We start from the raw sequence: 13,709 nt of genomic DNA on the forward strand, positions 1-13,709 counted from the left end.
AGCATAATGAGTGGAGATCTTGTGCAGCTACAAATGTTAGGAATTGTCCTCTCCAGTAATCATTAAAAATCAGTTTTTAAAGGCAAGAGTGTCAGGGTTGTTATTGTATACTTGAAAGCAGTTTAGGAGTGTAGAACTTGACCCTAGTTTTCCTACTCTAAGTAGTCCTAGACTATTTAGAACTCCACAAAAAGGAAACAAATCCGACAAGTATTTAAAAGTACTGTGAGATTTTGATCTCTCAATACTGGAGTAATTTAAAAAATCTGGCCTCTATTTGTGTAGTTTCATATCTGTTACATGGATGTCTAGAAGGATCAAAGCACAAGAGTTTAATAGGTGTGTGGAATCTGCAGTTTGGAGCCTGGTACAGCCCCTAATAGTATATCCAAATGTGTGATCTACTGACTGTTAGATCCCTTCTCAATAAAGAAGAGCTTCTTCACTTCTGGCTAAAGATCATGTAGCAATAAGCAAGAAAGAGCAGAAGTGAAGGGTGTCATTTTAGTAGTAACTGTGTCTACTAATTTTAGAAATAGTGTGTGACTTACTGCAATAATAAAAATTTCAGACTTTACTGGAGAGTTAACATTTTCAAAATTTTGTGTTAGAAAAAGCCACTGCAACTTCCTGTTGTTTGAGGGTTTTTTCAGTTGTGGGTTTGGTTTTTTTTTTGTTTTGGTTCCCCTCCCATCAAGGGTGGTGCAGAAAATAAGAAAAAAAAATATTCTTTATTTTAACAGCATGAGCAAGATATCTGCCTCACAGAATTCACACCCAAGATATCACAGATAACCTGGAATATATGTGGCCTTTGTCTCAGACTGTGTCAATGAATGCACTGTAAAGGACACATGCTAGGGAGCAGGAATCTGTTAATGAAATTACGGAATTTAAGGGCTATCAGGGATCAGTTATGCCCCGATCAGTGGTGTGAAACTATTGCAACAAGCAGTCCACACTATAATTGAATCAACAGCTGAATGTGAAAGATTGTTCTGTGCTCTGAATTGTGTACCATTCCATGTTTCATGCAATTTACTGAGTGTTGCAGGCTCATCAGATACTTATCAAATAAAATATCCTTATCCTAAATGTGGTCTGAAAATGGCATTTTTCTTGTCTGGGTCCAACTTTACATTGTCCTGTGAGAAGATGCTGTAAAGGAAGCTGGGAGCCTGCTGAAAATAAACAGAACATGAATTTGAATTACAGCAAAATCATCCCTTTGTTGTGTGTTTAAGGATGCTCTGCAGTCTTATATTAGCTGAGATGGTTACATGAAGTCTTGTATGCTAATGAAAGCATACATTATTTTTGGTTGCACTATAACTGTGCAAGAATTACGAATGTACAACTGAATGTGAAGCCATCTTGCTGTTTTCGGTGAGCTCACAAATGAACTTAAATGTCTAATTGTAATTGTTTCAACTGTTCCAGAACTATTCCGTACTTGTGGTTGTTTATTTTGTACTTGGTATTTACTTTTGTAGTTTCCTGTAGTTATTACCATCATTCAATATAGTCACTTAGGGATGCCTGATATGCAGTGTTAGTAAAATGTTTTTATTTGTGAGATAACAGATTGAAAAAGACTTGTCAAATAATTAACAGAAACAGTTTGAAACGAATACAAGGATTTGTTTGGTTTTTTTTTTCTGTATTTCGTCGTTCTGAGTTGAATAATCTCTTTGCTTTCATAGTCCCAGTTAATTTTCCTAACCTGTATTTCTGTTGTCACTTGAATTTGTACGTGCCTCATATCTTCCCTTATTCCTCGAGCAGTTCTTTTTCTGGACAGTCCTAAGAGTACCTCTCCTTAACTTTTGCATTTTCCATACTCGCCTCATTCCTCAGTTTTCACTTATGTAAACAGTTGAATTACATATAGTGTGTTTGGCTTATGTCTCACACTGCACGTTTACTGTACATTGAGTTAAACTTTTTCTAAAATATTTTAGAATATTTCTGGTGTGGGCATCCATGACTCATAATCAGAGTATGAGAATCTTAATTTTATACTCTGGGTACTGATGGTAGTGCATTTTACTTTATGTGAAAGTTTTAGTGATTTTTTTTTTAATATTACTGTTATTTGTTCAATTTTTCATATTCTGAAACCTGCAGCCCCAGCTGTGGGTATTTACAATCTGGTAATGACTACGGTTGCTTTTGTAGTCTCTTTTGGGGAAATAGTCTAATTTTTAGATATTTTTAACATATATTTATATGAAAAGTCTCAGCAAGTTTCTTAATACCTTCTTAACAGATAACAGATATTTCTTAGTTCCAGCTGCTGTTCTTAAAATACAGGCAACATGTAAATTGCTGAAGGAATACTAAGATATGAGACGAAAAGGAGGTGTGTACAATATTGTGGGAATTATATGGCTGCAAGAGGAGACTGGACAAGTACATGGAAGTATGACAAGTCACAAAAATCAGGAAAAGGGCTTCTGGCTCAGAATGTACCTGCACTGTGTGCTGCTGGGGGCTGGCAGAGTATTTAATTCTCTTTTCAGCTCTAGGCTTGCTTTTGGTCTCCCTGAATCTGACACCGAACTGTAAGGCTGGACAGGCCCATTTCAGCCATTGTAGTTACAGCAGCAAGCCACACAGCCTGTGATTTCAGATTATCATCTTTTTTTCTCAGGTTAGGGTTGAGTAATTTGGGACATAAATGGAATAATTATGCTGCCTCTGAAGCAGAAAATCTGCTCCTAAATAGTAATAAAATAATATGATGAATTTGGAAATACTGTTACTGGTAGTAGTGTAAGTCAAAATAAAGCACCTGCAATAACTTTTTCAGACAGTGTTGCAGAAATCTTATTCAGGGAATGCCTGCCACAAGCATCAAATTCAGTGGCTAATATCCCCAACTGATTTAATGGGTGTTAAGAAAATTCAACTCTCTTGAAGCCGGCTCATAGCATAGCTGGTAATAGTGGTCACAGAACTTGGCAGGCTAGCTGATGTTTTCCACTTCATGGGAGTGAAGTACCAATCTGAACAAGTTTGGTTTTGATAGGAGACACCATCCCTCTGGGATGAACTCTGCGTTGCAAAGTTCTGTGCTCTCTAAATATAAAGTGTTGCTGGCAGTGTTGAGTTACAGGGCTGAAAAGCTTATTAGGATAATGTTCCTCTTAAATCTCTGTAGTCTATTATGAACAAGGATACACAGAAAGGGGGGCTGTTTAGAAGCAATTTGAGTTTTCTAGGAAAAGTAAAGACTTTTCTCCAGGAGTGACTGAAATGCCGGAGCAGATTCTTGAATAATAAAAACTCTAAAGCTGACCAATACCAGGTAGAGATCTCTTCCAGCTGAATCTCTCACTTCTTCCTCTGCATATGTGGTAATATGTCTGTGCCTTGCACCATCTGTGTTACCGCTGTTGCTCCATTCTCTGAGGCTTATTTTCTTTTGGTGTGTAGCTTATGTGTTGTTTATTGTGGTGCAATAAAACCCAGAACTGTCTGTGATGAATTGGTTTGTTGTATGAACGCACATCTCCTGATGCATATTTCACATTTGCTTCTCCCTGTGCATAAACAGTATGTTTTATGATCCTGTCTAGTTAAAGTCTCAGAATTTCTGATGCTTGCTGATACGTGATTTTTTTAAAAAATGCAAAATTATTATGCCTAGAAGCAACACCAGTAATTACACGCTAGTCCACCCTGTTTGCTCAAGTTTTATGCTTCATTCATAACAGCAAATGTGACTTCAGCTAAGCTGTGGCATGAAATTCTCTAGTTGCAAGATTAAAATGTAGCCAAGATGTAGACTATACCTTCAGCTGTGATGTAATCAGAGTGTTGTCCATATCCTTACATAGCAATAATTGTGGTGGGTGAAATGCTCTTGGACTCCCAAGAGTGGAGGATATGATTTTGTCATCTTATTTTGGAGTAAATAAAGAACATTTGGATAAACTGTTTATTAAAGCATGCTTGAAGTGCTCTTTCTGGCTTTACAACCCTGTTTCTTTCCAGCAGTGTTAGTGGTTTTATTTGTTCAAGCATGTGTATACAGACATACGCTTTTTCATTTGACACTGGCCAGTAGACTCTCTGAAAAGGTGAAACTTGGCGTCTTAAGTGTATTATCCATGGAATGGAAAATGTATTTTCATTCAGTAGGAGGCTGCCTGTCCTAAGTGTTTTCCACAGGCAGCCCTTTGGCAAGTGAAAGGTTTGGCAGAAATTAAAACAGTGACTGGACAACATGTTTTAAAGTGCTGAAAGAAAAGCTTTTATTTAAACTAGCCTGTTGTGACCTTGTGCTGACACCTCTACAACTTTTTGGCCACTTCTGAAGAGATTCCTTGAGCAAAACTAAAACTACTGTGAGATTCTGGTTCTCCCACTGGACCTGAGCAGGGTGATGTCAGTGACGCTTTAGTTCAATGGAGATGGCACGTGGTGGCTCCTCAAAATGGCTAGTCAGATTGAAGTGCTCTTTAAAAATACTAAGGTTTTCATGTTCAGTAGCTAATACTACTGGTTGTATTTGCAGGGAAGGTTGGTTAAAGTTTGAAAAAACTTGTAAAGTGTTTTAAGTCACATTTTAACTAACCACATTTTGTAATACTTTTTGCATTGATGTGCAGAGAAATTAACTAATTTATCTAGCTGTAAAAGTGATTTAAAGTTACACTTCTGAGTGCAACTTTATCTGAAAGGTTAGGATTATTTTTTCCAGGTTTGGAACTTTGATGTGACACCCAGTTTGCACATGATGCTTCTAAAGTACATTATTTTTAAGTTACAACTATGCCTCTTTTCCCTTATTTCTCATTTTATGTCTCTGCCAAGGCCAAGGAATGAGTTCCTGGGTCCCCAGGTTTTGGAGTAGATGAGTAAAAGCTGCTTAGCAGATAACATCTGAGGGCAAAAAAGACTACTGTCACAAATAGCTTTAATACACAGACTTACTTGATTTTTTTTTTTTCTGTAGCCAGAAAGGAATCTTCAGTGGCAGATGGAGCCTTGACCTTCCCATGAGAGGAAAGCCCATCCTTGTGGCCGTGGGTGAGACTCGTGGTATGACTCTTCCATGGTAATGAGGGAAGGAAGAGAAGCACTAAAGCTTTTTTACCTCTTCACAAGCAATCAATTACTAATTGATGCAATATGGTTGGGATTGTTATTGACATCTAAGGGACTGGACATCTAATTCCTGCTAACATGATGGATGGTCTCAGCATATCTTTTTTTTTTTTTCTTTTTTTAAATGTAGGTTCCTGCCTGCTGGAGAAATACCACTTTATTTCTCCATTTGGATGAAAAATGTTAGAATGAGTGACTGTGCTCCCTTTAATAGACTTTTTACTTTGTGGTTTGTTTTTGACTGGAAAATACATGTTTTTGCTATTTGTGTACAGGGAGACAGGGAAAAACTTAATGGAGGCTTGTTCTCCAGAGAGAGCATAAGAGATTATACACTCTTTCTATACTCTTTCACTTTTGCCTTAATGTAATTTTAATGGTAAGGTAAAATGGTACAGCTTAAACATGAAAGCAGAGTGAGTGGATACACGAAAGCACGACACCTTTTATATCAGCATTAAATCAAGGTGGAGGCATTGCTTAAATGGGATGCATGAAGCCTGAAGTAGAGCTGATGGACTGAATTTTGCTTTAATTTATACCTAGTGTGGTTCCATTGAAGTCAGCAGGGAGATGGATCAAAGCAAAACTTTACTGCTAAATAACAGGGTGCTCAAAGTTGCTCATGCCATCATTTTTGCAACCTTGGTTTTAATTCTCAAGTAAAAATAAGAGTTATTGTATCAGGTACAAAAATGGCATTTTACGTGGAAAATTTTGGAAATAATGTTTAGGAAAATAAAATTTAAAAAAAGAAAAAAAAAAAGAATTTGGGCTTTTAACTTGTTCTTTTGTGTTGGGGGCGCCACAGGTTCAGAGGAAAAGGAACAGTGAGTCACCTTTCCACAGCATTCTTTTAGGACAGCTGGGCTGGAGGGAGGGAATGAGATGGGTCATTTGTTGTTGTTGACCTGCTTTATGTGCTTGGTTCCCCATACCAGTGGGCAATTAAGAGAGCTGAATCCGAAGTCATTGGTAAGGAGTGTGCACAGAAAGGGCTGGTGTGAAGGAGACATAGATAAAACACAGTACCCTGCTGGGTATGGCTGCAAATTGAGGCTGTGGGTCAGAAGCAGCCAAGGGTGATCCCCCATTCCCAGTCCACTGCAAATCCCACTGGAAACCCCAGCAGCATGCCTGGCATCCTTGCCTGGCTGTTCATCAAGAAGGGAGAGAGGAGGAGAGTGTTGCCTACCTGAGGCTGGTCTTACTATGAATTCAGGTGCTATGCCTGAACAGGAGCTCAAAGGTTTCCTACCTACCCAGAGGTGTACTCAAAACTACTGCACTTTAAGGCCAAGGACAGCCCCTGGGTCTTGTTCTGAAGAAGAAGGTGGAACATGGGAGAAAAAAAGTCTTCAGTGAAACAGCAAAAATAATAATACTTGCTCAAAATCTTTCCTCCTCACCTATTGATTTGCTCAAAGATGATAGGAATTTAATGTCTTCAAGATATGTGCTTTTCTGCCATATTTCATTAAAATTGGCCAACCGTTTCAAAAGTTATGGTGCAGGGCTTGGAGAAAGATTGACAAATAGCAAAATTATTGTTTCATGGGGAAAGAAAAAGATAGAAGCCTGGATGCGCTAGGATATATTGTATATGGAGATAACCAGCTCTGAATATATTCAGAGACTGGCTGCTTTCTGAATAGGAACTCATGTAGGAGTCAGACAAGGGGAAAAAATCCCAGAATAGTGTGCCTGCTCACTCACTCTGCGTGGTTTTCTATTTCATTTGTTTAACAGGAGGAAAACAAAGTCAGAGAAAAGTATTAACAGTATTACAAATGCTAACCCAAACATTCAAGCATCCTGAGTTTGGTCCTACAGTAGGCAGAGAGCGTTTTTAAAATTTATTCTTGTCATTGCATATGAGAGTAAGAAATCTGAATGTATTGGTGTTTTTTACCTTTTATTTGCTTCTACCAAGGTTTGAAACCTTCCTTAAATGGAGAAGTGTGATGTTTGCTCCAGCCATGGGATTAGTAAAAAACCCAAACATTTGTGCTAAGTAAAAAGGAGGTATTGAGGCTGTAGAGGAAGAAAGCAACTTTTCAAGAGACTTTTTCTCCTATCTTAAGGGTATGCTGTCTGGAAGGAGGACAGGCAGCTGAAGCACAGCAGTACTGTCACACAGCTGCTGGATCCAGCCGGCTTGTCTGCTGCGCCTTCTGAGTACAGAGGGCAGGACTGCTTTGTCTGCAGCCTCTTCTGCAGACATTGCCTCAGGTATCACAAACCTGTCCTCTGTCCTTTTTTTATTTTACCCCATGGTATTTGTTGCTGTGTGTAAATGATCATCACCTGACTGGCTTTGTTAATGTCATACAGCTTGTTTTGTACAAGTAATTCTTAAGAGAGCAGCATTGTACTTCAGTGGATTTATTTTGTAGTTAAAAGTGTCTTAAAACTATCTCTGTTTGCTGCAGGCTCTTTTAACCAGCTGTATGGTATGCTTTACATAAAGGCAGTTCTAATTTCTTTCTCATTATACACTGTCTTAAAAGGCATATTCTCCCCTTTTATCAGTAAGGTGCTGGGAAAATTTTGGGCAATGTCCCTGTCTCCCATGGTGGATGGTGGATCAACGAAAGGAAACCTAATCATTCAAAGTACCTGCTTGCTCAGGGTTCTCTGAAATGTCTTAGCACTTCAAACTTCAAGAAAGACATGTTAGAAAAACAATGAAAGGCTTGGAAAATTAAAATACAATTTGTATGCCAGTAAGCCTCTGCTCTCCTCCACAGCAGAGTGACCTGATGAGATGCATCTGCAGGTCCTGAGGGAACTGCTGGATGAAGTGGCTAAGCCACTATCCATTATATTTGAGAAGACATGGCAGTCTGGTGAAGCTCCTGCTGACTATAAAAGGGGAAGCATAACCCCCATTTTTAAAAAGGGGAATAAGGAAGTCTCAGGGAAGTAAAGGCCAGTGAGTCTCACCTATGTGCCTAGCAAAATCATGGAGCAGATTCTCTGGAAACTATGCTAGGGCACATGGAAGATAAAAAGGTGATAGGTGACAGCCAACATGGCTTCACTAAGGGCAAGTTGTGCCTGATAAATTTGGTGGCCATCTACGACAGGGTTACAGCACTGGTGGATGAGGGAAGAGCAACTGATGTCGTTTACCTGGACTTGTGCAAAACTTTTGACGCTGTCCCGCATAACTTCCTTGTCTCTAAATTGGAGAGACATGGGTTTGATGGATGGACCACTGAGTGGATAAGGAATTGGATGGATGGTCACAATCAAAGAGCTGTGGTCAATGGCTCAATGTCCAAATGGAGAGCAGTGATGAGTGGTGTTCCTCAGGGTTCAGTACTGGGACCAGTGCTGTCTAACATCTTTGTTGGTGACACGGACAGTGTGTTTGAGTGTGCCCTCACCAAGTTCACAGATGACACCAAGCTGTGTGGTGCAGCTGACACCCTGGAGGGAAGGGATGTGCCATCCAGAGGGACCTGGACAGGCTTGAGAAGTGGGCCTGTGCAAACCTCATGAAGTTCAACAAGGCCAAATGCAAGGTCCTGCACATGGGTTGGGGCAATCCCAAGCACAAATACAGGCTGGGTGATGAGTGGGTTGAGAGCAGCCCTGCAGAGAAGGACTTGGGGGTATTGGGAGATGGAAGACTGACTGTGAGCCAGCAACATGCCCAGAAAGCCAGCCATATCCTGGGCTGTATCAAGAGAAGTGTGGCCAGCAGGTCGAGAGAGGTGATTCTCCCCCTCTACTCCTTTCTCATGAGACCCTGCCTGGAGTGCTGCGTCCAGCTCTGAGGATCCCAACATAAGAAACACAGAATCATCTAGGTTGGAAAAGACCTTGAAGATCATCCAGTCCAACCATTAACCCAACACTGACAGTTCCCAACTACACCAGATCCCTCAGTGCTATGTCAACTCTACTCTTGAACACCTCCAGGGGTGCGGACTCCACCACCTCCCTGGGCAGCCCATTCCAACACCTAACAACCTGTTCTGTAAAGAAATGCTTCCTAATATCCAGTCTAAACCTTCCCTGGTACAATTTGAGGCCATTCCCTCTTGTCCTATCGCTTACTACTTGGTTAAAGAGACTCATCCCCAGCTCTCTGCAGCCTCCTTTCAGGTAGCTGTAGAGGGCGATGAGGTCTTCCCTCAGCCTCCTCTTCTCCAGACTAAACACCCCCAGTTCCCTCAGCCGCTCCCCGTACGACCTGTGCTCCAGACCCTGCACCAGCTTCGTTGTCCTTCTCTGGACACGCTCGAGTCATTCAATGTCCTTTTTGTAGTGAGGGGTCCAAAAAGGACATGGACCTGCTTGAGCAGATCCAGAGGAGGCCTTGAAGATGATCAGAGGTCTGGAGCACCTCCCTTATGAGGACAGGCTGAGAGAATTGGGGTTGTTCAGCCTGGAGAAGAGAAGGCTCTGGGAAAGCTTATAGTGGCCTTCCAGTACTTAAAGGGGGCTACAGGAAGGATGGGGAGGGACTTTGGTCAGCAAGTGTAGGGATAGGATGAGGGGTAATGATTTTAAACTGAAAGAGGGTAGATAGAAGGAACAAATTCTTCACTGTGAGGGTGATGAGGCATGGTAACAGTTGCCCAGAGAAGCTGTGGCTGCACCCTCCCTGGCAGTGTCCAAGGCCAGGCTGGACGGGGCTTTGAGCAACCTGGGCTAGTGGAAGGTGTCCCTGTGCATGGCAGATGATCTTTAGGTACCCTCCGACCCAAACCATCTGTGATTCTATTCTATGAAGGCTACTGGCATCACAGGAAATGATCTAAAGTGGTTACAGTTTTCTCATTCTGAACATAGATGGAAATTTCTTTCTTTGACTCTCCATAAGTCTGAAGTCCTTTCCCAGGACTGTTTAATTTCTCTTGTGAGAAAAGATTCTGAAGTTTTCCAGAGTTTTGATTGTATCTACTTCTGTCCATTAATGAAAAAGGCACCAGCTTTCAACTCTCCCACCACTGAGACAGAATGAATAATTGCCCACATTGGACAAGGATACTTTAGTCTCTTTTTTTCTTGCTTTCTAAAGTAACAGGGAGTGAGACCATGAAGCTGTGTAGTTGTTAAGAGTGCTGAAGGGGAAAGGAGCTTCTCAGGACTGGTGCTACAAAATCTTGTCTCCAAGAAAGTCTCTTAGATTGTATGCTTATGAAGAGAACAACTCTGTATCCTGGTCTGTGTGTATGTCCTGGCATGATCTTGGGAGGTATTTTTTTCAGCTGTGATTACTAAGTGATTCTTAAAATCAGCTGTATTTAAAAACTAATTCAAAGATCTCCCTGGCAAGATCTGGAATCTTTTTTTTTTTGTCATTTAAAATATCCTTCTGTACCTGTTTCAGCCAAATTCATGCTTTACTGCTTGTTGAAAAGAGTCTCAAGAGACAAGATCATCGCAAATACAATGTACACACACTCCCCATAAACTATAATCCTGTACAGCACAACAGAACTTTCTTTAGAAGCCTGCAATAAAATGTCTCAAGCGAGGAAGGAATTCAGGAGAGATACATGAACTTTCAGAACTCGATAAAGGCTTGTAATAGTGAAAGTTTGTGAAAACTGTCATTCCCAAAAAACATCTATAGCAGAAGATTATGCCTTGACTTTTCCTGCTGCAGTTCCATTAATTGTACTGGTAGAGTATAACATGTAAATCAGTGGAAATTTACCTTATATATATATATCAGAGGAGGGAAGGACAGAGTTGGCGTATGCCAAATTTCTCACTTTACCTGATGGATGGATGGATTAAAATAATTTATTAATAAATAATTCAAACCTCTGGGGCAGGTGAAAGTATTTCTAGAATCTCCTGGGATGTATATTATAGATTACTCCTATGATACTAAACACTCATGGTAAATGGGGGTAGGGTAGGGGTGTCCCACATCTGTTTCCTCTATAGAGCTATTCTCAAATTCTCTTCCTGTCACAAAACAGCAAAAAGAGAGTCTTCTGACTATCAAAGTTTATTCGTTCGTTTGTCCCTCCCTCCCTCCCTCCCTCCTTCCCCCTTTTTTCTCTCCCTCCACCTCCCTATCTTTTTAAACTCCAGTTTAAATGCACTTAGAACTTGCTTCTCACAATTACATTTGATTGAAATACTGCTCTGTGTAATTGTGATGCTATTTGAGATGGCTGTTTGCACTAGCATATGAGCAAGCTAGGAAAATGCAAATAGTACATTAAATAAACAGGGATTTTGGATAATTCTAAAATACTAATTTTATGCTTTTTTGGATCCTTTTGCTCATGGGCAGACAAAGGAAACTTAAATTATGGATACTAAAATTATTCCATATACTCATCTAGGCTTATTCTTCCATTCTTCAAACCAGATCCCCACAGACACATTTGTATAAACAGAAGCATGCTAATTAAAATTGCTAGGGAGACATGATCTATTTAAAGTCTCAAAGCACAATTTTACTTCTAGGCTTCATATTGTGATAGTGTAAAAGAGCAAAGTTTCTCTTCAAGGTTTAAATATAATGAAGTGAGAAATTTTGTTAAGTGTGTGCTTTTTGGCTGCATGCTGCTCTTATCTTCGCTAACATGCACCTGATTTCCTTTTCTATCTTGCCTTTGTTGTTAAATCTCCAGTGGTCTTTCATGTTTTTTAAAGGACTGAAAAACTCATTAAAACTTTGCAATTGTTTATTTCCTTGCGCTTTCTCATTTAACCCTCCTTTCACAGTTCTCTCAGTTTGACATAAAGTAACAAACTTCAAACAGTTTAGATATTCTATTGTCTATACCGATAGTATTTACCTATTTTTTATACCTATTTATTTCTTCTGCCAACATATAGGCTTAGATCTGATGCTTTTTTTTTTTTAATCTATTAATTTAATTTTCTAAACAAGAACCATATAATTCCATTTCTTCTGGTCCATAGCAGTGGTCATTTTCCCAGGATGACCACCCCCTTTTGGTTTTTCTCCTTATATCTTCTCCAGGATGCTGTGTCAAAACCTTCCCTTGGGGACACTTGTGTAACTCAATAGCTAAATATATTTGAACCTAATTTCTTAGGTCTTCAGAGGAAGAAGCTCTTCAGTATTTGTACAGAGGCACATCCCCTCCTGTAGCCTGAACATTTGCGCCAGAAAACTTAAGTTTGTTGTTGAGGAAAGTGTTTCAACATTCCCTGTAACAAGAGGCAGGCAGTAATCCACAAAGCTCATGAAACCAACCTTCCTCAGCCCCAAATTCACCTCCACCACAAAGCTCTCTGTTTGTGCAGTGGTGTGTGACTTGCACATTTTGGCTAGACTCTCTGAAGCAGGCAGAAATTTTAGGCCCTCATCAAAACCACGTATAACAGCCAATTTGGGATTTGTGTGCCACTTGCTGCAAAATGGAAATTCCAAGACAAGCATCAACAGCTTGTTTAGTGGGTGATAAGTCCGTTGGCTGGGTGTCAGGAGGAAGCAAGAGCATAGATGAATGGCTGAGTAACACATACCTATCCAAAATAAATTACTTACGTAAAAGTCATGAACACAAATTGGCTCTGAGAAACCTGCAGGTTCAGTACATGTGCTTGCACCTGCATACGCTGGTTTTGTCTCAGAGTTAATTTTCTTCATGCTAGCTAGTATGGGGCTATGTTTTAGATTTGTGCTGCAGTACTGATAAACCAGAGATATTTTAGTTGCTGCTGGGCAGTGCTTACACAGAGTCAAGGCCTTTTCTGCTTCCCACCCCACCCCACCAGCGAGTAGGCTGGGGTTGCACAAGAAGCTGGGAGGGGACACAGCTGGGACGGCTGACCAAAGGGATATTCCATACCATGTGATGTCATGCTCCGCATGTAAAGCTGGGGGAAGAAGAAGGAAGGGGGTCATTAGGAGTGATGGCGTTTATGTTCCCAAGTAACCATTACATGTGATGGAGCCCTGCTCTCCTGGAGATGGCTGAGTGCCTGCCTGCTGATGGGAAGGAGTGAATCAATTCCTTATTTTGCTTCTCTTGTGCATGTGACTTTTGCTTTACTTATTACACTGTCTTTATCTCAACCCACAAGTTTTCTCACTCTTCTGATTCTCTTCCCCATCCCACTGGCAGGGAGTGAATGAGCAGCTGTGTGATGCTTAGTTGCTAGCTGTGGTTAAACCATGACACTGCAGCACAGGAAAGTTCTTTTCACTTGGAGCATTACTGCAGCAACCTTTTTTTTTTTTTTTTTTTTTTTTTTTTTTTTTTTTTTTTTTTTTTTTCCCCCACAAGAATAAATTGTTTTCTGACAATATGGGAACTCCTGGTTTTGCTTAACATGCATGTGAAGCTCATGGCATTGCAATGTCTAGGTCACTTCTCTTTAGATTTGAGATGTGTATTTCAAAGTAACTGATATGAACTTGATCCGATTTACCTTATATGCAGTCTAAAAGCATTTTGCTGAAAGAATTTGTTAGTAGCATCTACCTCTCTGCATTCCGGATTGAAGTGCAGGGCAAATCTGATGCTGTTGCTCTAGATTATTGGACACTAGCCACAACTTTTCTATCCCATAGTTCCTTAATGTTCTGACTTTGGCACTGAATCTGACTTAAAGAATTTAAGGAGTTTCTGCCAACTCAG

Source organism: Athene cunicularia (assembly GCF_003259725.1).
Source record: "Athene cunicularia isolate RWA chromosome 4 unlocalized genomic scaffold, athCun1 chr4_part1, whole genome shotgun sequence".
Classification (NCBI taxonomy): domain Eukaryota; kingdom Metazoa; phylum Chordata; class Aves; order Strigiformes; family Strigidae; genus Athene; species Athene cunicularia.